Below are 22,290 nucleotides of genomic sequence, written 5' to 3'. Positions count from 1 at the left end.
TGGGGTCGCACAGAGTCGGACATGACTGAAGTGACTTAGCAGCAGCAACAGCAGAAGCAGGATGTAACTTATCCCCAAGGAATTACACAAAGGCAAAAGCTTAATTTAATTAAATCCTCTAACTATATAGGACTACATAACCCTATAACTCTAACAGAATTAAAAGAAAGAAATAATAATAAATATTTAATGAATATTTACTATGTGTCAGGCACTGTTCTAATAGTTTTATATAAGTAATGTCTTTTAGTCCTCAAAATAATCTTATGAGTTACATACCATATCAATATTTGATATTCACATTTAATGAATCTATATTTTATTATATCTATATCTAATAAATCAGAAAACGGAAGCACAGAGGCTAAGCAATTTGCTGAGGTTATTCAACTGAAGTGTAGAGCTAGGATTTTAACCAGAACCTTGGGTTCCAAAGCACTGTTAATCATTTTATCATAGAACCTCAGCCAGGAACTGAACCCTCAGCTCTATTCTAATTCAGTAGGGGATACTAGCAGAAAATATATAGAGTCACAAGATAAAAGTTCAAGTTCAAAATACAGCTTTTCTGTGTAAGAAAAAGGGGCTTCAAAATGTGACTCTGGATCCTTGCACAGAGAAATTAGATGCTGAACTAGATGAGTGGTCTAATTAGATAAAAACCTGGAAAAAAACCATAAAATTTTTTGAAACCTAGAATATCTGTCATTACAACAGATGTTCTTTTTTCATTGCCTTTATGCCATTTAATTAATGTGTGATAGCTTCCAATTAAGGCAAGAACAGTGCTTTTAAATTCTTTCCCATCTTCCAAAATTTCTAACATAATTCTTCACAAATGAAAAAAATCCATAATTTTATCTTATACAAATGAACACAAAAGTAGCGTTTGAGAAAATAAAGCAAATATAAGTGTTGTAGGCATTTGTTCAATTATTTTATTTAAATAATCTCTCTCAAAAACCTTTCTGGTTGAGTTCCTGTTTGGAGGGATATGATTTTTCAAGGTGCTTATATCGCCTATTTTTCTTTACCACATGGTGACTTCTGCATAATTCACTACTCATAAGTTTTCTATTAAGATATGGCATAGGAAAATAAAATGGGGAAAAATCAAATAATATTACTGTTTAGGCAAAGAGTTGATAAAATGTTCACTGAGTAAAAAGGAAATGTAATTGGATAAAATCAGATACTGAGGATTTTCCTGTATACTGTAATATACACAGTTCCTAGGAAGTGTTCATTGTTTGAGCTTCCAGAAGAAAATCTTTCTAAATCTGACAAGGATTTATCTTTACATTTCATTCTTCTTCATGGTGTAAAAATAATTTCAAGCATTATCATTATTATTGTCTGTAATTATATAATAACCATGATACTTCCTTTCTAACTCTCCAGAGAGAGGACGAAAAATCTACAGGGAAGATGATGAGAGAGATTAGACCAAATGGTCTTGATAAATTTCCTTTTGTAATTCTCAACAAAGCCCTAGACACCATCTGACTAATGGCAGATATTTCTGGAAAGCTTGAAGGTCTCCAGATAATTAGTTTGGGAAGAGGGGGGACATCAGTTAGGGAGCTGATATCTCCCCGGACACTGCTCCATACTGGCAACTGACCTGTAGGCCAGGGTGGTGCTGGCAGTATGAACACCAGGCAGCTCAGCAAGGAGGCTGATTTGGTCTCAGAAGCAATGGTGTGTCTATCCCATTTGGGAAAGAACCTTGGCTGTGAGAAGCATTTCAGAGCAAAGGTTCATAGAGAAAAGAAAGAGGAAACTTGAAATTAAATTTAAAATGTATTTGTTGTAAGTTGAACAAACAACAATTTTATGTGCACTAACCAAAATACTCTGTCATTCTGAATCGGTAACTGTTACATTCAAATTCCTTTGCTAAAGAATAAAGATGTATCCAGGGGACTGGTAAATCTTGATTTGCTTCATTAAGTCTGCTGAAAAATAACAAAACTTGATAAAGCTATCTTATGATCTGGCTATTATTATTCTCATCCAACCCAACTAATCTGATACAGTGAAAGGATCATTAATAGAATTGTTTTTATATTTAAGAAAAAGATAATGATAAATATCAGTTTTGGCAGCAGAAAGGTTATCTTGTAGCTGTAAGATATAAAGGGAAAAATACTTATTTCTTGCCAACAGTCTTCATGTCTTTATTCAAATGCTGCATTTATTGCATAATCCATTTCTTCCTGATGAGAATATTGATAATAGCTTTTGTAACAATCACAGTAGAGTGATATAAAAACCTGGCTTTTATACCCAATAGATTTAATACATACTATTAGAGCCTATTATCTAGAGTCTTTGCACATTTCAACATAGGTAAATTTGTTTTCAAGTGGGGATGTTAACAACCTTGGATGTCAGAAATTTCTTCTCTCCATTTCTGGAGGTTAGAAGTCCAAAATCAAGGTTCAACAGGGCCATCCTCCCTTTGCAGACTCTGGGAAAGAATCTCTCAACTCTTCCCAGCTTCAGGTGGTTGCCAGCAGCCCTTTGTGTTCCTTGGCATATAACTATATCACTCCAACCGTTCTCTGTAATCACATGGCCTTCTTTCTTTTGAGAGTGCCTGTATGTCTCCAAATCTCTCTCTCTTTTAAAAACACTGGTCTTTACATTTAGGGCCCACCCTAATGCAGGATGGCCTCATATTAACTGTATTATATCTGCAAAGACCTTATTCCCAAGAAAGGGTACTTTTGCAGGCACCAGGGATTAGAATTTGAGCATATTGTTTTAGAAAATGCAATTTAACCAATTAAAAATAAGTGAAATGCATATTTGGATTCTATGAACCTGGAAGACTGGAATAGATGAAGGAAATGGCTTTCAGAGCAGGAGCAATTGATTCAATTCTTAAATGTTCTCATGAGGTTATAGGGAAGGAAATCCTTTTGTATGATTATGCAGAGCAAGAACAGATATGCAAATAGCATGAATCCTGACATCCGCCATATAAGGAAGATTTAAAAAAAGAATAAGTATTTGCATCCAAGTCAAGCAGCTAGGCACTAGCAGGTCATAAAATGTTATACTTTAGACTCTGGAAATAAGGGCAGGGGATGGCAGTGGGTAAAAGGAAGGAAACCCATTATGCCCATTTCACAGAAAAAGAAACTGAGGAACAGAAAGGTTACATAAACTTACCAAAACCAATCTGCTAAAAAGGGCAGGATTGGGACTCAAAGTCTTTCAGTCTAGACTCAGAGTTCTTGGGTCCTTCACAATAATATTTCTTCTGAAAGAAATGTTCAATGGAAATTGTTCTACTTCTGCATGGGAATATCATATCAGATACTACTTGTAAGCTGATACAAGTCCCATTGCATAGGCCTTCCCTGGGCATCAAATTCTCCAGGAAATCTTTCAGGAAATGCTATCAGAGATGAAGTTCAATATTCCTGTTCCTGGATCTTTCTTTGTACCAGAGACAAAGATGATTAATTCCTTCAGATAAATGTTACAAACATCTGGGTACAATTCTACTTCAGACAAGCCAACTAACTTGCATTTCCTTCAGAGTCCCATGATTCACCAACCACTGCTCCTTCCACAAGCTGTCCACTTCCACGTAAGGATTCGTTGCCCTTTTACTCACAACTGTCTTGACCAACTGCTACTTAGAATTCCAACCTACATTTTAAGTGTTACCCCAATATAGACTCATTTCCTTATCCATCTCTACCACCCAGACTGAGTTTAATTCTCCTCTTCTGTAGCTGTTTGGGATATACAGCAGTTGGGTACTCTTACCAACCAAGCATAATTTAGATCTTCTTTCTACCAAACAGAACCTGAAAAGTATTCAAGTAGCCAACCTCATCCACAAATCAAGGTACTCAGAGAAAGCTAACCCACTTCCAATGTGAAGGATAACCATCCTTTTTGTTAAAATGTCATCTTACCAGTAAGGTGCCTGCATGCTCAGTGGTATCCAATTCTTTTCAACTTCATGGACTGTAGCCCACCAGGCTCCTCTGTCCATGGGATTTTCCAGCCAAGAATACTGGAGTGGGTAGCCACTCCCTTCTCCAGGGGATCTTTCCAACCCAGAGATGGAACCCAAGTCTCCTGCATCTCCTGAACTGCAGGCAGATGCTTCACCACTGAGCCACTGGGAAAGCCTACCATAAATTTCAGTAGCTTAAAGCTATTGCAGTTTGTTATTGACAATGATTATGTGGGTTGGCTAAGTTTAATCTTCTTGTCTATGTCAGCTCAGCTGAAACCTGATCTAGAATAGACCTCAGTTGGATGCATTCAGCTTCATTTGGGACGTTAGCTAAAATGATATGGAAAGCTGAGAGTTCTAACACTCCTTGGGCTCTCATCCTCCCGTAGGCAAAACTAGACTTCTTCACTTGGTGGTAGAGGATTTCCTAGCAGCAAGGGAGGGCAAACCCAATGCACAAGCATTTTTAAATCTTTGGGTTTTTTCATGGTTGTTAATGCCTGTTAGTCAAAGCAAATCACAAGGTCAAGCCTCTGTTCAAAAGATGGAGGGAGAGGTTCTACAGCTGAAGCAGCAAAATCACATTGCAAAGGGCTGAGCATACAGGAATGGAGAAGGAAATGGCAACCCACTCCAGTATTCTTGCCTGGAGAATCCCATGGACAGAGGAGCCTGGTGGTTTACTGTCCATAGGGTCGCGCAGAGTCGGACACGACTGAAGCGACTTAACATGCATCATGCTTTGGAGAAGCAAATGGCAACCCAGTCCAGTATCCTTGTCTGGAGAATCCCAGGGACAGAGGAGCCTGGTGGGCTGCCATCTTTGGGTTGCACAGAGTCAGACACGACTGATGTGACTTAGCAGCAGCAGAGCATACAGGAAAGGGAAGAGTTGCAATCTACTTTGTCAATAAGACTTAAAGTGATCACCTTATTTAAAATGAAAATTTAGCCCCACTCAAGGAAATGGCAACCCATTCCAGTATTCTTGCCTAGAGAATTCCATGGACAGAGGAGCCTGGTGGGCAACAGTCCATAGGATCACAAAGAGTCTGACACGACTGAAGCAACTTAGCACACATGCAAGCACTACCGATCCCCTTTAACCTGCTTTTGTTTACGTAATATATGTCACATTCTAGCATGCTGTGATATTTACATATTAGGTCTATTGTTTGTTATTCTGTCTCTTCCTTTAAAATACATGTTCCCAAGGTAGAAATCTTTGTTCATTAATTGACCTACTTAGAAGACTGGTGACACTACTACGTGATATATAGTAGTTCAAGAAATATATGAATTCAAGTGTGAAAGACCCATCAGTAATTTGAGGCCAATGGGGACCTCATATTCATCCAGAGAAAAGTGTCTCATTCACATCAAAGGAAATGCAGATAGAAAATCTGCAGCAATGGAGAGGGCCTAGGTTGCAATGGTCTCTGAAGAAGCCATTAAAACTGTTCTCAAAGATAAAATTCTATATTAAAAAAAATTAAATATATAACAAAATAACATCAATAATCTGAGAATCTGGCACCAATTTCTGACAATATTAGCCAAATTATAATTTTCTTGCCTCTTTCAAATTAGATACATAAGTAAGAGGCCAATAATTTCCTCCCTCCACCTATCCCTTAGGCCATGGCTAACAGGCAATAGAACTGAGCTGAAAACAGCTCCTTTGAGGTGGAACTAAAATTAAGATTGAAGTTTTAATTATCACATGAAATGAGACCTATATATTGCTGGCCAGAGAACTTGACTGTCCAAAAGTGATCAGAAAAATCATGGGACTTCCCCTAAATTTTATTTAAGAGAAGGAGAAATACTAGTCCCATTGAACAAACTAAAAGAATAATGTGTGTTGGGTGGGGTGGGGGAAGCAAGGAATAAAAGCGCTTTATGATCATATCCCACAAGCCATACCTATCAAACATAATGGTTACATTGCCTTTCCAATAGTGAGAGATACAGCTGCAAATGACTGATTCATTCCTTGTTCATAGGAACGCCTCCCACATGGAGGAAAGGAATGCTTATCAGAGACATGAAAGAAGAGAGCTAACATTTATTGAACATATGCAAGGAATAGGAGCAGTGCAGGAACTATTTCATGAAATCTTTCCCAAATGCTATAAACTTAATTATCATTGTCATCAGTTTACATACAAGGGAATTGAAGCACAGAAAAATTAATGTGTAGTCAGACAGCTAGGAAGTAGAAGAGCTTGGCTTGAAACTAGGTTCTTTCTGACTCTAAATGACATGCTCCTCTATTAGAAGCCATTGCCTTCCACACTGAGGCAGAATCAGATATAAATCTTATACTCAGTCTATAATCTTGCAGTATTATAAGACCCTGGAGAGTATCCATAAATCACTACCATACAAGGTTCTAAGTACTTTAGGAGATACACTGGAAAGTCAGAAGTGGAAGACATAACTTCCTCTTGATTACCAGGGAAAACTTCCCAGAGGAAAAGGAATTTTATTTCATATCATAATTATGACATAACCAAAGCTCTGGTTGCTTTTCTCCGCCTTCTTTCCTATCTTTGAGAATATTATGAGTTCTATTTACATTCTCCAAATTGTAAATAATCAGCTAAACTGAAAGTAACTTAAACCTATCTTCTTTTCCTTCTTAAACATATCTTCCTTTTTTCCCATACACACACAAAAGCCAAGTTAAAAAAAAAAAAAGGAGGATAGACTCCTCACATCCATTTCTTTGTGTGTATTACACATTCCACTATTAAAGCAGTTTGGTCTCCCCCTACTATTGGAATAGCCTAAAATCAAGTCTAAGCACCTAAATCTTTATAAATTTTATTAGTTAATGTTTATATATGCTTTGACAAATATAATTATTATTTCCAGCATTTTCCTCATTTTGAACTTCTAGGCTGTTTTTCATGCTAAATTGGCAATATAAGTATACCCTTTCAAGCTAGAGAAAAGAGTAAAGATGCAATAAACATCACTGTATATATCATAAACTATGATATTCCACATCCTAATGTCAAAAAGGGTGTAGTTACACATGATACTTGAAGTGATTAAAAATTATAGAGTAGAGTAGGTACTTAATTTTGCTTAAAAATACATATTTAAAAGTTATAAATGACAATAATAATTTTATAACTATATACTTTAGCATTATAAATTGATACATGAGGATAATGGTATAAATTCATGTCACACCTTAAATGACTATTTGCAACTTGCATAGTTTTTCATTAACCAAGAATTTCAGAGCCCACTATGGAATAATAGAACAAAGATCTGATCCATATAAACTGATAAAACATAAAATCCAAAATTCTGTTTAACTGACCTAAATCCTCTCAAGAGACTAATCTAGATCTTAAATTGAACCCAAACTGTGTAGTAAGCATCAGATGAGTTCAACACTTTTAACTCTGCACAATCTGGACACAGATATTAAATGTGATTTATGAATCACCTACATGAAGGTTTACCTTTTGAATCAGATTAATAATTAAATACAATAAGGAAAAAATTGGTTTTGACAGTAAGTACCAGGTCTTTTCCATATATTATTTCATTAAAATAGTACATGATAGACCTGGGCTTTAAACTCACATAATGTGTTTCCAGAGTCAGGCAATTCACCACTACACTATGGGTCTTATACTAGGAATTAGCTAAGTTTGTACCAATAAAATTATTGATTTCACATTATTGCAAGATTTTGGGATTGCTATTTTTACCATTTTTAACAATTCAAAAATGTGCAGAAATTGGGAGTTTGAACTAAGGGTGTTGTTTTATCCTAAATCTGTTTGAAAACTCCAATACATATTTAAGACCCCTTCTAATAGTTCAAGTTTGAACAGGTTGCCTTAATCTATCGAGTGATGAAACGAGTCTTATTTTCCTCAGTTTTCCTCTTGTTGTTTTGTGGCTCTGCTGTTAGCAATGTAATACTGATGAGCGTGTGAAGCCCAAAGTCTACAAAAACACATCACCCAGTACAACCATACGGCTCCAACTTAAGCACAGGCTGATTCCACGTCTTGTCAGTATCCGGTTCATGGCCCATCATGGCTTTCCTCTCTCCATCTATGTTGCTACTTCTAGGGAGTTAATCTAGTAGGGAGTTACCTAGTGGGCACCCCAAAAGAGCCCTGCACAGGTTGTATATGCCACATGGTGCTTTAATAAAGTCACTGCCCAACCATGCACTGGTTTCAGGGCTTCCAGCACTGCTGCTGAAGTGGCTTTGGATGTCACTCTGCTTGATTCATCCATCATCCGGTGTCAGTCTAGGAGACCCCAATTGTATCTTCCTTAATTGTCCCCACATGGGCCCCTGTGGTTATCCCTCCGTGCTGCAGAACCAGGAATAAATCTGCTGGGCCACAGTTTATATGCACTTATCTGACAAAAAAACTATTAGGAGGCTTCCCAGAATAGCTGTGTTAATCCTGCCAGAAATATGTGAAAATCCTTACTGGTTATTTTTATTCTCAGGGCAGTTGCTCCTAATTTAAGATCTACATTTATAGATTTTCTCCTTATGTTTCCTTTATTAGTTTCTTAAATAGAACAATACTAGTATCTTGAAGGTTTCACATTATTTTGCTCTTCCTCCCTACCTCCCACCTCTAACATACCCTTGATGTTCCTTATAAGTTATTTTCCTCAATCTAAGCTTTTTAAAATAACCATGATATCCTCTGGTCTTTTGGCCACCATTACTTCATGTATCTCTTGTAGCACCCTTGCACTTTTATGTATCTTTTTATTTTAATACATTCTCTAAAAGCCTTTCAAAGTGGGTTTCCATATGGTCAATATTTTGAGGCCTGACTATATATAATGCTCTTTATTTTTTACTATGTAATTATGGTGTTACAAAGTCTGATATCAATCTAAACACTTTTCCTTGTTAGGTAATACGCTATTCTCTTTGGAAGCATTTTCCTTTGGTCTTTGATGTTCTAGAATTTAATTAAATAAATCTAGGTAATAATAGCTAATACTAAAATAGCAATTATGTACAAGGCACTTTTCTAAGAGCTTTTTACATATAAGTTAATTCACTTACTCCTCACATTAATTTTTTAAGAGTAAGGGAACCATTATACTATCCTCATTTTATTGGTGGGTAAACTGAGATATAAATGGTTTACCTTATTCAAGTAAGAAGTCTGCCATTTTGTTTTAACTCTGGGATAAATAAATATTCTTTATTTCTTCAATATTTTCCCTTTGTCTCCCACTATGACCACCAGCATCTTTCTCCTGTATATTAATGCTAATAATATTATTAATTGTATAATAGAACTTTTATTTCTAGTCTCCAAATCCCATAGTTTATTGTTGTAGTTTCTCTTTCAATTTCTTTTCTGTTACCTTCCATGAGTGCTCAATCTGATCATCTGGCAAACAAATTATTTCTTCAGCAGCATCATTTGGATTCTTTTTCTTGTTTATTCTGTTCTTTACTTCAACTATTATTGTTTTCATATTTACTTCTCTCATTTGGTTCTTTTTTAATGACTTCAACATTTTATTAACATCATTCTCATCTCGTTATTTCAATTAAACTTATTTTAAATTGCTAGTCCATCTATTCTAAGAATTCTGTTTCAAATGGTATCAGTTTGTCGTCTTTCTTTTATAGGTTGTTCTTCCTGTTTTCGTTGTTTTCCCTGTGACTTCATGGCACTGTCTGACATAAAAATTAGGAAGGGCCTAAGTTATATTCCTCCTGATGAATTTAAACAAAAGAAATGGTGAGACTGAGTGGGTGTCAATGTATCTAAGAGTCTCTCTCAGTCACTTCTGTTTGCTGCTGTTCCACCAGACAAATCTTCAGCATCATTTTCAAGATGGGGAAATCCCCTAGCCCTAACACTGAAAGAGAACTAGGGCAGGGAAGTAAGATCCCTCATAGTTGACATCTGTTCCATGAGCACCTCACCCCAGCCAGAGTTTTTGCACTCTAACATTACCCGTTGGCACTGCTAAGTCCAGGCTGCTGCTAATTTCTGCGCCCATTTTGAGACAACAGTCCCAGGTTGCAGTAGAGCAAGGCTGAGGATATCTGAAAACCTCTCTCTCAAACTTTCCTCCCACAGTTGCATCTCAGTCAGACTGCCCTTGACCCTCTGCTGATGCATTTACCCCTCAGGGATCTCTCAGAGTTCTTAAATCTTTTCCAGGTCCAGGCTTCTCTTGGCTTCTGTTTCTCCAGGTAGATTTGAGGAACAAAGCAACAGAATGGGCTTGTTCACTCTCTTCTCAGGAACCAAATGCCATTCTTTCGGATTGTTCTGCCTCTTTTATTTGGGAATAGGAAGGATGAGAGGAAAGTTCAGCCAATATTACCTAGACTTAGAAAAATGATTGATCAGGTTTATTTCCAAACAGCAAAGCACTGGCTCCTCCCTTTTGTACAGTTCAATCTTCTGGCTTCCTAAATTTATTGTCAGTCAGCATCATCTTTCCAGCTACCATAAGGTGTTTCCATGACCTTCAAGCCACTCTTTTTCTGGTGATGCAAACTTCTGAAGTCTTAGATATTACTATACACATGAAGTCCTTAAATTGTTCTAGATGGGGTGAGGGTGTGACACGTTACATTCAGAAACCTAGATCCAGAATTTCCCATTTTTCAAGTTATTTTGGGAACTACTTTGGATCTGACATGATTAACTATTCTTTGATTACAAAGCTCCATAGCTTATCAGCACACTAGTGTTCTAATACCTTAAACAAACAAACAGAAAACAAGAAATCTCATAAAGCTTCCAAATGACTTAGACTGCTTCTGATATGCAGAAAAGAAATTCTCACGTTTTAAATTTGTTTGAGGAAACTGCAGAGGTCTCAGTACCACCTTCGCTATTACAAGTAGAATTTCAGGGTAATCTAAATTCAGAACTTCTTCTTCCAAAACATTCTTACTGTTAATGAATTATGCAGGTATTACACCTTCTGTGCCTTTCCCGTTCAAAAGAAAAAAAAGCTGTTCTTTTCATTTGAAGCAGTCTGTGATTATGGACCAACTAATTAACTTGTCTAATGTGGAAGGGATGATGTAATTTTCACTTTGAGCTCTTTTGTCTTCCATGTGGACAGGGTTGCTGCTTATAAATGCTATGACTACTGTTGGGCAAAAGCTTGTCCTAAGAACTTGCTTTAAGTTCATTTTTATACCTACCATTCAGCAATCTTAGCAACAGAAAAATTTTAAAGCCGGCCAAACTAAGTTACCAAGTAAAGGCAGGATTTTCTTTCAGAATTTTCTCAGCTTCCTTCCGGACTTTAATATTTTTTTTTAAAGATCACTGTCACTTAATAAAGCAAATCATAGCATGGGAGCGAGGACTACCCATGCTTGCTTTCTTACCACACTTGTGCATAGCAGAACCATGGGAGAAAACCACGCCTTCAGAACATTGCAGCTGGGAAAGGAGGGGGTTGGCTTCTCTACTCTGCCATTGTAGTTAGAAGATTATTTCTCTCTTGCAAAAGGATAAGTCCTGTTGTTTCACTGATTAGATATTATTCTTCATCAAAGTACAGAATCAAATTAAAACTTAAACTACGTAATGATACTTGGTTTAACAACAATAACAAAGACATTAGCAATAAACATTTGAACATTTTTGCAGAGAAAAAGAAAGAAAAAGCCAACAGCATGCTTCTAATTGATCCAAAAGAAATTTGTTCAAGCCACATATGGATACGCCATACACTTCATCTAAAATCATAATGGCAACTAACATTAATATTGATAAAAATAATAAATTGCCTTCCAAGGAGAAAAGCATAGAGGCCAAAAAGACATCTGTGATGTATAGCCCAAGAACTCACAATTTAGTTCCAGGAGCACAAGGGATGTTGGATGATTTATAAAATGCCTAACTGCCTTGGGTTCAAGTGCCAGTAAGTATCATCAATACCATCATCCTTAATATATGCTTTTTAAGACATCTAAATAGCTGATGCAGTATTTCATTTATGACCATCCTGAAGAAGGCTGGTTTCAGCAGTCTATAGACTCAGAGAAGGGAAGAAGCCTGGTTAGGTGGTTAAATGCATATCGGAAACTGGCAGTATTTCTAACATCGCTTATATCTACAGAGTGACCTTGAGGAACTGCCATGAAACCTCAGGACATAGAATAGACCTTAGAGATGTCTAGCTCAGCCCCTACAGGGTCATGCTGTCTTCTCAGGGAATAGTTCTAAGGTTTTGCTCACACCTTCTATATCACATTAGGCAGATAATAATAGTCAATATTACGAAGTCTTACAATTATGTTGAGTATTGTTCCAGATGCTTTACATAAATCAGCTTATTTAACCTCAACATAGGCCAGTGAGAAAGGTACTGTTTCTGTTCTCATTTTTCAAGATGAGAACATTGACGTCTAAATGTTTTAACTATTCAAATTTACATCCTAACACCAGAGCCTGCACTTTTAAGTTTTAACATTTAGAGTTTAATGCTTTAACTACATATCGGTGCCATATCAAACTCTGTTTCTAAAACTTAAGCTCCTCAAGGGCATAAACATTATCTTTTACCTTTGAAATACTCCAGAGCACTTAACAGTTTTTGGAAGACTTACAAAAGTACTGGGTAACAAATTCATTGTGCAGAAGGTGAATGCACCAGCAAATTCTGTGTCCCATTGGATCTTTCTCCTTTTTTCTATTCTGCCTTGGGCCTTCAGGAAGCCGACCTCTGTAGACTATTTCAGGCAGGACCGTTTCCCTCTGGATTCACATGGGATCTGGCTAGGGCAGAAAGGTAGCAGGAGATTAAAGGTAGGCGAAAGAGAGATCCAAGTTCTTTTCCTGCCTCCATCACTCCTGCTCAGGGAGTTGGCAGTGGCTGCCTTGCTCAGTGGAAGGTCACAGCACCTGTCAGGCAGCTGTAGCTGTAGCTATAGCTCTTCTGAAGTCCCGGGAACTACTCGCTTCCCTGGCCCTTCAGATATGCTGGTGATAATCCAGCCCTTGTTAGCCCAGAGGTGAAGCAAAATCCCTCTGTGGTTTTCCTTAACCTTTCCCACAGTGTTCTGATGAGTACCTTTGTTAAATTCCCTTTAATTATTTTGTTTGTGTATGCCTTATGCTCTCTGCCAAGAACCTAAGTGATAAATGAAAATAAATCTTAGAAAAATCAAGCAATTTGTCAATGATCACCATTTGTATCTCTTTAGCAGATAAAAATGATCAACATTATTGAGCACTTAGTATATGATGAGCCCTGTTCTGTGTGAAAACAGCTACTTGGCAATAGAGTTTAATACACGCTTTAATGTGTTCCATCCTATGCTCATATATTGCCTGCTTTCATTATAATTGATGTGAACTTCGGCAAGTTATTTAATCAGTCCATGCTTCGACTGCTCATCTGTAGAAGAGGGATGATAATACCTACTTCATAGATTGGGTGCTAACTACCTGGCATGTGGTAAGTACTCAATCAATTCCTATTAGAATCTGGTGCTTAGAACTTGGACTCACTGCTATTTTTCAAAGACTGTGAACCTTGTAGGAATACAGAAAAAAGCAAATAAAACAGTATAATTCAATCTACTCTCAATTAAATTCAGAATTAACAGTGCTAGACTGACTTGTCTCTTCTGCTATGAATATTGCTTAGATGTTTAGGGAATGCTTACGTATTTTAATATTGCCCCCCAAATACATATATATAAATCTTCTATCCCTCAGACAGATGTAACAAATGGCCCAGTGTGGAAAACAGTAAACTAGTCAACTGTTTTAACAATTAATACCCACACTGAGTTTAGTAGATAAAGAGAAACTGACCATATTGACTATATTGGCCAGGAATTATGGAATATTGGCAATGAAGTTGTCCTAAGAAATCATAAGATTATTCCTCTCTTACTCAGGGGATTAGAAAACTGAGGCTCAGAAACACTTGGGGCTAGTGCACTGGGATGACCCAGAGGGATGGTATGGGGAGGGAGGAGGGAGGAGGGTTCAGGATGGGGAACACATGTATACCTGTGGTGGATTCATTTTGATATTTGGCAAAACTAATACAATTATGTAAAGTTTAAAAATTAAATAAAAAAAAAAATAAAGGGTCTGATGATTAAAAAAAAAAAAAGAAAGACTAAACCAGATCAAAGAGTTATACGACTGGCCAGTGACTAGTTAAGTGTAGGAATCAAATCTCTTAAGTCCTAAACAAACAATGAAATGTTGATCTACAAGTGTTGATCGCATCAAGATCTTCGTATAAAGACAGTATAAATGTTTTAAACCCATTTCTTTTTACATCTTCTTTCATTTAAATATTTATACTTTCACTCAAATACTTTCATAAAATATTTGGTGTTACAATGAATATTACTCCTATGCCTATATTTTATATAAGAAAACACCCATGATACAAAGAAATTAAAAAAAAAACATATTTATAAAAAAAAAACTTTTGAATAAGAGTTGCTATCCTTTGGAATTTCATAGGCCAATTATTTTGTTTAATATTGAGCTTTGCATCTACTGCAATGGCCAAACTCTGGAGCACTGACATCACCAAATACTGGCAAGGAAGTGGAGCAAGAGGAACTCCTATTCACTTAAGTGAGGATGAAAAATTTGGAACATTTTGGAATGCAGTTTAGTAATTTCTTACAAAATTAACCATACCCTTACCATTCAGTTCAGTTCAGTTCAGTAGCTCAGTCATGTCCGACTCTTTGTGACCCCAGAGACTGCAGGACGCCAGGCCTCCCTGTCCATCACCAACTTCCAGAGTTTACTCAAACTCATGTCCATTGAGTCAGTGATGCCATCCAACCATTTCATCCTCTGTCATCCCCTTCTCCTCCTGCCTTCAATCTTTCCCAGCATCAGGGTCTTTACTGTATGATGTATCAATTACACTACTTGATATTCACCCAATGGAGGTAAAAACTTATGCCCACACAAAAACCTGAGCATGGATATTTGCAGCAGTTTTGTTTATCATTGCCAAAACTTGGAAGCAAACAGGATGTCCTTCAGTGGGTGAATGACTGAATGGTGGCATATCCAGATAATGGGATGTTATTTAATGCTAAAATTAAATGAAACAGCAAGTCATGAAAAGACATGGAGGAATCTCAAATGCATATTCTTAACTCTACTTCTGCTTTATTGACTATACCAAAACCTTTGACAGTGTGGATCACAACAAACTGGAAAATTCTTCAAGAGATGGGAGTACCAGACCACCTGACCTGCCTCTTGAGAAATCTGTATGCAAGTTAAGAAGCAACAGTTAGAACTGGACATGGAACAACAGACTGGCTCCAAATCAGGAAAGGAGTATGTCAAGGCTGTATATTGTCACCTGTTTATTTAACTTATATGTAGAGTACATCATGAGAAATGCCATGCTGGATGAAGCAGAAGCTGGAATCAAGAATCCTGGGAGAAATATCAATAATCTCAGATATGCAGATGACAGTATCCTTATGGCAGAAAGTGAAGAACTAAAGAGCCTCTTAATGAAAGTGAAACAGGAGAGTGAAAAAGTCGGCTTAAAACTCAACATTCAGAAAACTAAGATCATGGCATCTGGTCCCATCACTTCATGGCAAATAGATGGGGAAACAGTGATAGACTATTTTTTTCAGCTCCAAAATCATTGCAGATGGTGACTGCAGCCATGAAATTAAAAGACGCTTGCTCCTTGGAAGAAAAGCTATCACCAACTGAGACAGCATATTAAAATGCAGAGACATTACTTTGCTCACAAACATCCGTCTAGTCACAACTACTAGTTTTTCCAGTAGTCACGTATGGATGTGAGAGCTGGACTATAAAGAAAGCTGAGCACCAAAGAATTGATGCTTTTGAACTGTGGTGTTGGAGTGAGAGTCCCTTGGACTGCAAGGAGATCCAACCAGTCCATTCTGAAGGAAATAATTCTGAATATTCATTGGAAGGACTGATGCTGAAGCTGAAACTCCAATACTTTGGCCACTTGATGTGAAGAGTTGACTCATTTGAAAAGACACTGATGCTGGGAAAGATTGAAGGCAGGAGAAGGCGACAACAGAGATGATTGGATGGCATCACCGACTCAATGGACATGAGTTTGAGTAAGCTCTGGGAGCTGGTGATGGATAGGGAAACCTGGAGTGCTGCAGCCCATGGGGTTGCAAAGAGTCAGACAGGACTGAGTAACTGAACTGAACTGAACTGAAAGTGAAAGAAACCAATCTGAAAAGGCAAGATATGGTATGACTCCAACTTTATGATAGTCTAGAAAAGGCAAAACTATGGAGACAATAAAAAGATCAGGAGCTGGAAGTGGAGTTGAGGGGAGAGATGAATAGGCAAAGAAGAGAAAACTTTTAGGGCAGTGACAACACTCTGCATGACACCATAATGATGAATACATGTCATTATACATTTGTCCAAACCCAGAGAATGTACAACATTAAGAGTGAACCATCATGTAAACTATGGGCTTCTTTGGGGTGATTATGATGTCCATATATGTGTGTGTATGTGTATATGTGTGTGTGTGTGTGATATTTAATCAATAAAACAGAAGAAATAGTCCTTTTGCAAGAGAGAAATAAATGACTAAAATGACAAATAACAGGGTAAAAAACAGCTCCATCTTGACTCTTACAGAAGCTAAAATTTACATAGTTTATAAAAGAAAGCCAGGTACAATATCTCCCAAAGAAGAGTGCAGTAACATCAGAGAAAGACAGTTAACCCCTTCCCCCACATCACATGATAGAAAAATTTCAAGGTCTAGCTAATACAAATTATGGCTGTATAACACTGGTGTAAAGCATTAAGTGCACAGTTAATATGTGCCCATAAACTGAGAATCCCAGAATGATTTTGATTAGTTGGACCCACCTATCACATTCACATTCGAGTATTGGAGGGATATGCTGTTTGCCACACATGTCCATTTTTCTGGGCTCTCCTGGTATGAAATGGAAAGCTCTGCTTCAGACCCTTCCACTTCTTACAAACAGAACTACAGAGAATCTGAGAGATTTTTATCCCAGAGACACAATCTTTTCCTATTGAACAATCATTTGTGTTCAGCCATTACCAACCAGTCTCTCAGGCATTTGGAAGACAATTCCTTTAATTGTTGCCTTTCAATGAGCTGGCCATATAAAATCATGCTACTTTACTGGCTTGGTTTTAACCAAATTGTGATTCCCTGTCAATGAACTTTGTCAATTCTGCAGTTCACAAAGGAATAGAAAGGAACTAATTTAGTTGTAAATTGCCATTCTATCCTTCTTTTCCAAATTATTTTCCTTTTGTGTCGCAAGAGTTCACTCCTATTGTCCTATTGGGACAAAGGTATTTTTGCTCTGTCAAATCCTCATCTTTCCAGAGTCTATTCTTATAGATATTTATTATCAACATTCCATAATCAAGAGAGAATAAGTGAAGGGCAATCTTGGGTAAAGATAACATGGGAAGTGACTCTCCTATCCTTGAAGATGTTATATAAGACTTTAGAGTTTTAAGATGGACCACAACATTGTAGCATCATAATACAAGATCCACCTAGACTATCTATCTGACTATTTCCTAGCACTCTCAGACTAATTCATCCACGTCTCTATTCTCAGGCTGTCTTGTTATTCCTGTAGAATACCAAGTATGCCTAAGAGTATTGTCCCTACTCTTTCCTCTGCTTTTCCCCATAAAGCTGCAAGATTTACTTCCTTATTTATTTGGGTTTTGACTGCCATTTCAGATGACACCACATAAAAATATCACCTGTCCATTATGCTCGGTTTCCTCTGCTTTACATTTATTTTTAAAATGTATTTTTTAAAATTATAAAAATATAATCTTATCTGTTTATTGTTCTCAATTCTACTACACTGGAAGATCGGGGGGGGGGGGGCACAGCCTTCATTGATTTTGTTTTTCACTATATTTTCTAGTCTTCAACTAATACCTGAAATGTAGTATATACTCTAAATTTTTGTTGATGGGCAGATTAAATGAGTGAACAAGTGACTCAAACCAACCTTCCTGTTTGAGAGTTCATTTGCATGGTTCTAAACTGGGTTGTTTTCTCTTTTACCCATTCCTTTAACAGCTTTAGGAAAAAGAATATAATTATACCCTTATATAAGGAATAATTCCTAGATATAAAACAAGTCAATGAACCAAATTCTCTTCATTTCCCTCATGACCTCATCAGAGCATTTCACTTCCTTCTCAGATCATTTAAAGGGTGAATCTTTGTATTGGATAAATTATTAGGTGGAAGAAATAGATGTTAGTGTAAAGGAAGATCTCAATACATGATTTTGTCCTCTTTCAAGAATCTTAACGTTCTGCCTCTTGGCCAAAAGGCAGTGGGTATCTGGCAATCAATTTTCTTATGAACTCCAGAAACTCCATTTTAGCCCTAAAAGTTACATGGTATCACAACAGCTGAAACTTCAAAAGCCTCTGACATCATACACAGAAATAAACTCAAAATGGATTAAAGACCTAAATGTAAGACCAGTTACTATAAAAAGCTTAGAGAAAAACATAGGCAGAACATTCTTGGACATTAATCATAGCCATGTCTTTTTGGATCCACTTCTTAAAGTAATGAAAATAAAAACAATAAATAAATGGGAACTAATTAAACTTAAAGCTTTTGTACAGCAAAGGAAAGCATAAACAAAACAAAAAGACAGCTCACAGAATGGGAGAAAATATTTTCAAATGATGTGACTGACAAGGGATTTATCTCCAAAATATACAAACAGTTCATGCAGTTCAATATCAAAAAAACAAAAAACCCAATTCAAAAATGGCCAAAAGATCTAAATAAGCAACATATAGAAGGTCAAAAAGCACATGAAAATATATTTTAACATCACTAATTATTAGAGAAATGCATACCAAAACTACTATGAGGTGTCACCTCACACCAGTAGGAATGGCCATCATCAGAAAGTCCACAAACACTAAACAGTATAGGAAAACCTTCTACACTGTAGGTGGGAATGTAAATTGGTGGAGGTTTCTTTTAAAAAACTAAAAATAGAACTACCATATGATCCAACAATCCCACTACTGGGCATATATCCAGAGAAAACCATACTTCAAAAAGTACATGAATTCCAATGTTCATTGAAACACTATTTACAATACTTAAAACATGCAAGCAAACTCAGTGTCCATCAACGGATGAATGGATAAAGATGTGGTGCATATATATATACACATGTATACATACAATGGAATACCATTTGCTGTTGTTCAGTCGCTCAGTCATGTCCAACTCTTTGTGACCCTATGGCCTGCAGTATGCCAGGCCTCCCTGCCCCTCGCCATCTCCCAAAGTTTGCCCAAGTTCATGTTCATTGCACTGATGATACCATCTAGCCATCTCATTCTCTGACACTCTCCTTTCCTTCTGTCTGCAATCTTTCCCCAAATCAGGGACTTTTCCAATGAGTCAGCTGTTCACATCAGATGACCAAAATACAATGGAATATTACTCAGCCATAAAAATGAAGTAATGCCATTTGCAGCTATACAAATGAATCTAGAGATTATCATGCTGAGTGAAGTAAGTTAGAGAAAGACAAATATCATATCACTAAAACAAACTTATGGCTACCAAAGGGCAAGGTGGCAGGGCAGAGGGGGAAGATTTAAGATGTATGCATTAGCATAGACACACTATTATATATAAAACAGACAACCAATAAGGACCTACCGCTAGATCATAGAAAAGGCAAGAGAGTTCCAGAAAAACATCTATTTCTGCTTTACTGACTATGCCAAAGCCTTTGACTGTGTGGATCACAATAAACTGTGGAAAATTCTTCAGGAGATGGGAATACCAGACCACCTGATCTGCCTCTTGAGAAATTTGTATGCAGGTCAGGAAGCAACAGTTAGAACTGGACATGGAACAACAGACTGGTTCCAAATAGAAAAAGTTCGTCAAGGCTGAATATTGTCATGCTGTTTATTTAACTTATATGCAGAGTACATCATGAGAAACGCTGGACTGGAAGAAACACAAGCTGGAATCAAGATTGCTGGGAGAAATATCAATAACCTCAGATATGCAGATGACACCACCCTTATGGCAGAAAGTGAAGACGAGCTAAAAAGTGTCTTGATGAAAGTGAGTGTGTAGAGTGAAAAAGTTGGCTTAAAGCTCAACATTCAGAAAACAAAGATCATGGCATCCGGTCCCACCACTTCATGGGAAATAGATGGGGAAACAGTGGAAACAGTGTCAGACTTTATTTTTCTGGGCTCCAAAATCACTCCAGGTGGTGACTGCAGCCATGAAATTAAAAGACACTTACTCCTTGGAAGGAAAGTTATGACCAACCTAGATAGCATATTCAAAAGCAGAGACATTACTTTGCCAACAAAGGTTCATCTAGTCAAGGCTATGGTTTTTCCTGTGGTCATGTATGGATGTGAGAGTTGGACTGTGAAGAAGGCTGAGCACTGAAGAATTGATGCTTTTGAACTGTGGTGTTGGAGAAGACTCTTGAGAGTCCCTTGGACTGCAAGGAGATCCCACCAGTCCATTCTGAAGGAGATCAGCCCTGGGATTTCTTTGGAAGGAATGATGCTAAAGCTGAAACTCCAGTACTTTGGCCACCTCATGTGAAGAGTTGACTCATTGGAAAAGACTCTGATGCTGGAAGGGATTGGGAGCAGGAGGAGAAGGGGACAACAGAGGATGAGATGGCTGGATGACATCATTGACTCGATGGACGTGAATCCCAGTGAACTCCGGGAGTTGGTCATGGACAGGGAGGCCTGGCATGCTGCGATTCATGGGGTCGCAAAGAGTCGGACACGACTAAGTGACTGATCTGATCTGATCTGATCTGATGAGATATAAATCCCCTGAAATTTCACTGCTCTGAAATTACTACCAGCATGTTGAACATTTCCACAATCAAGATTATAGCAAACACATTATTCTTACCATTGATTTCTTCCCTTTTCTTTTACACCTTCACCTTTCTCCTCTCTTTGCTACTCACTTGACTAGCCAGTATTGACAACCTGGTATATGCCCTTTGTAACTCACAATAGTAACACAAAATAATAAGAGTTTCTTTTTACTAACAGTGACTATAATCTTATGCCTACTTTTCCTATGCTTATCTGTCTCCTGCTTTTGTCATTTAGTATTACACCTTGGAAATCTCTCCCAAGTTAACTGTCCCAGAGAATATCTTTTATTTTTCTTATCTGTATTATTAAATGTTGTGAATTTACAATAATTAATTCAATCATTCTCCTTTTGAGGGATAGCCACTTTAAAATTATCATGTATCCTAGTGGGTTATTTTTCTGTGGAATAAATTCTCAGCTGAAGTTGAAGAGTTTTTATTTTTTCAATTTTAATACTTTTTCCAGATCTGTTTATAGATTATCATAAATAACATTTTTACTTGCAAAGGATGAATCTACTCTTTATACTATGACCTGACAAAGAATGTCATCTCTTACAATTTTTATTAATCTTATAAGCATAGGAGTATGTCATTTTTTAAAAATTAAGCTTTTCCTTATTACCAGTGAGGTTGGACCTCTGTCAGAATGTTTCTTGGCTCTCTGGGGTTATTCTTCTGTGATCTATTCATGATGAACTTTGTTCATTTTTATATTTTTTCTTGATTTTCTTATTAATTTGTAAGGGCTCATTTTATTCAAAAGTTGTTGATTTCTCATAGGTATTGTGACTACTTCCCTCAGTCAATCATTTATTATGGGCTTTGTTTATGGTGTATTTTGCCATAGAAATATTTTTTGAACATTTATGTGGTTAAATAGGTCTTTTTTTGTTTTTTGTTTTTGCATTGTCCAGTAGAGATTTATGTCTTTATTATATAAGCTTTGCAAACGTCTAGGTTATGCATAGATTCATATAATTTTTAAATATTTAAATTTCAATACATAATTCATCCATTGCTTAATTTTTATATGAAGAAAATCTAGATTTATTTTCTTTCTGAAAGAGTGCCAATTGTGCTGGAGCTACTGATTAAGCAAAACTATTATTTACCAGATGAATCTTTATCATGTCTTATTTGTCTGGGTTCTATATTCTAATTCACTCCTTATTTTTTCTGATCCAGTCCTAACAAGACACTGTTTTTACTGCTATGTCTTTAAAGTATATTTTAATAACTGATCAAGCATGCCTCTCCCCACTATTTTTCTGCTTTGATAATTGCCTTAGCTATTTTCAGACAATTTATTCTTTAATATCTAATTTTTTAAATATTACTCAGTTTCAAAATAGAG

This window comes from Bos javanicus, chromosome 1 (assembly GCF_032452875.1).
Source record: "Bos javanicus breed banteng chromosome 1, ARS-OSU_banteng_1.0, whole genome shotgun sequence".
Taxonomy (NCBI): Eukaryota; Metazoa; Chordata; class Mammalia; order Artiodactyla; family Bovidae; genus Bos; species Bos javanicus.
This window is presented reverse-complemented; position numbering follows the sequence as displayed.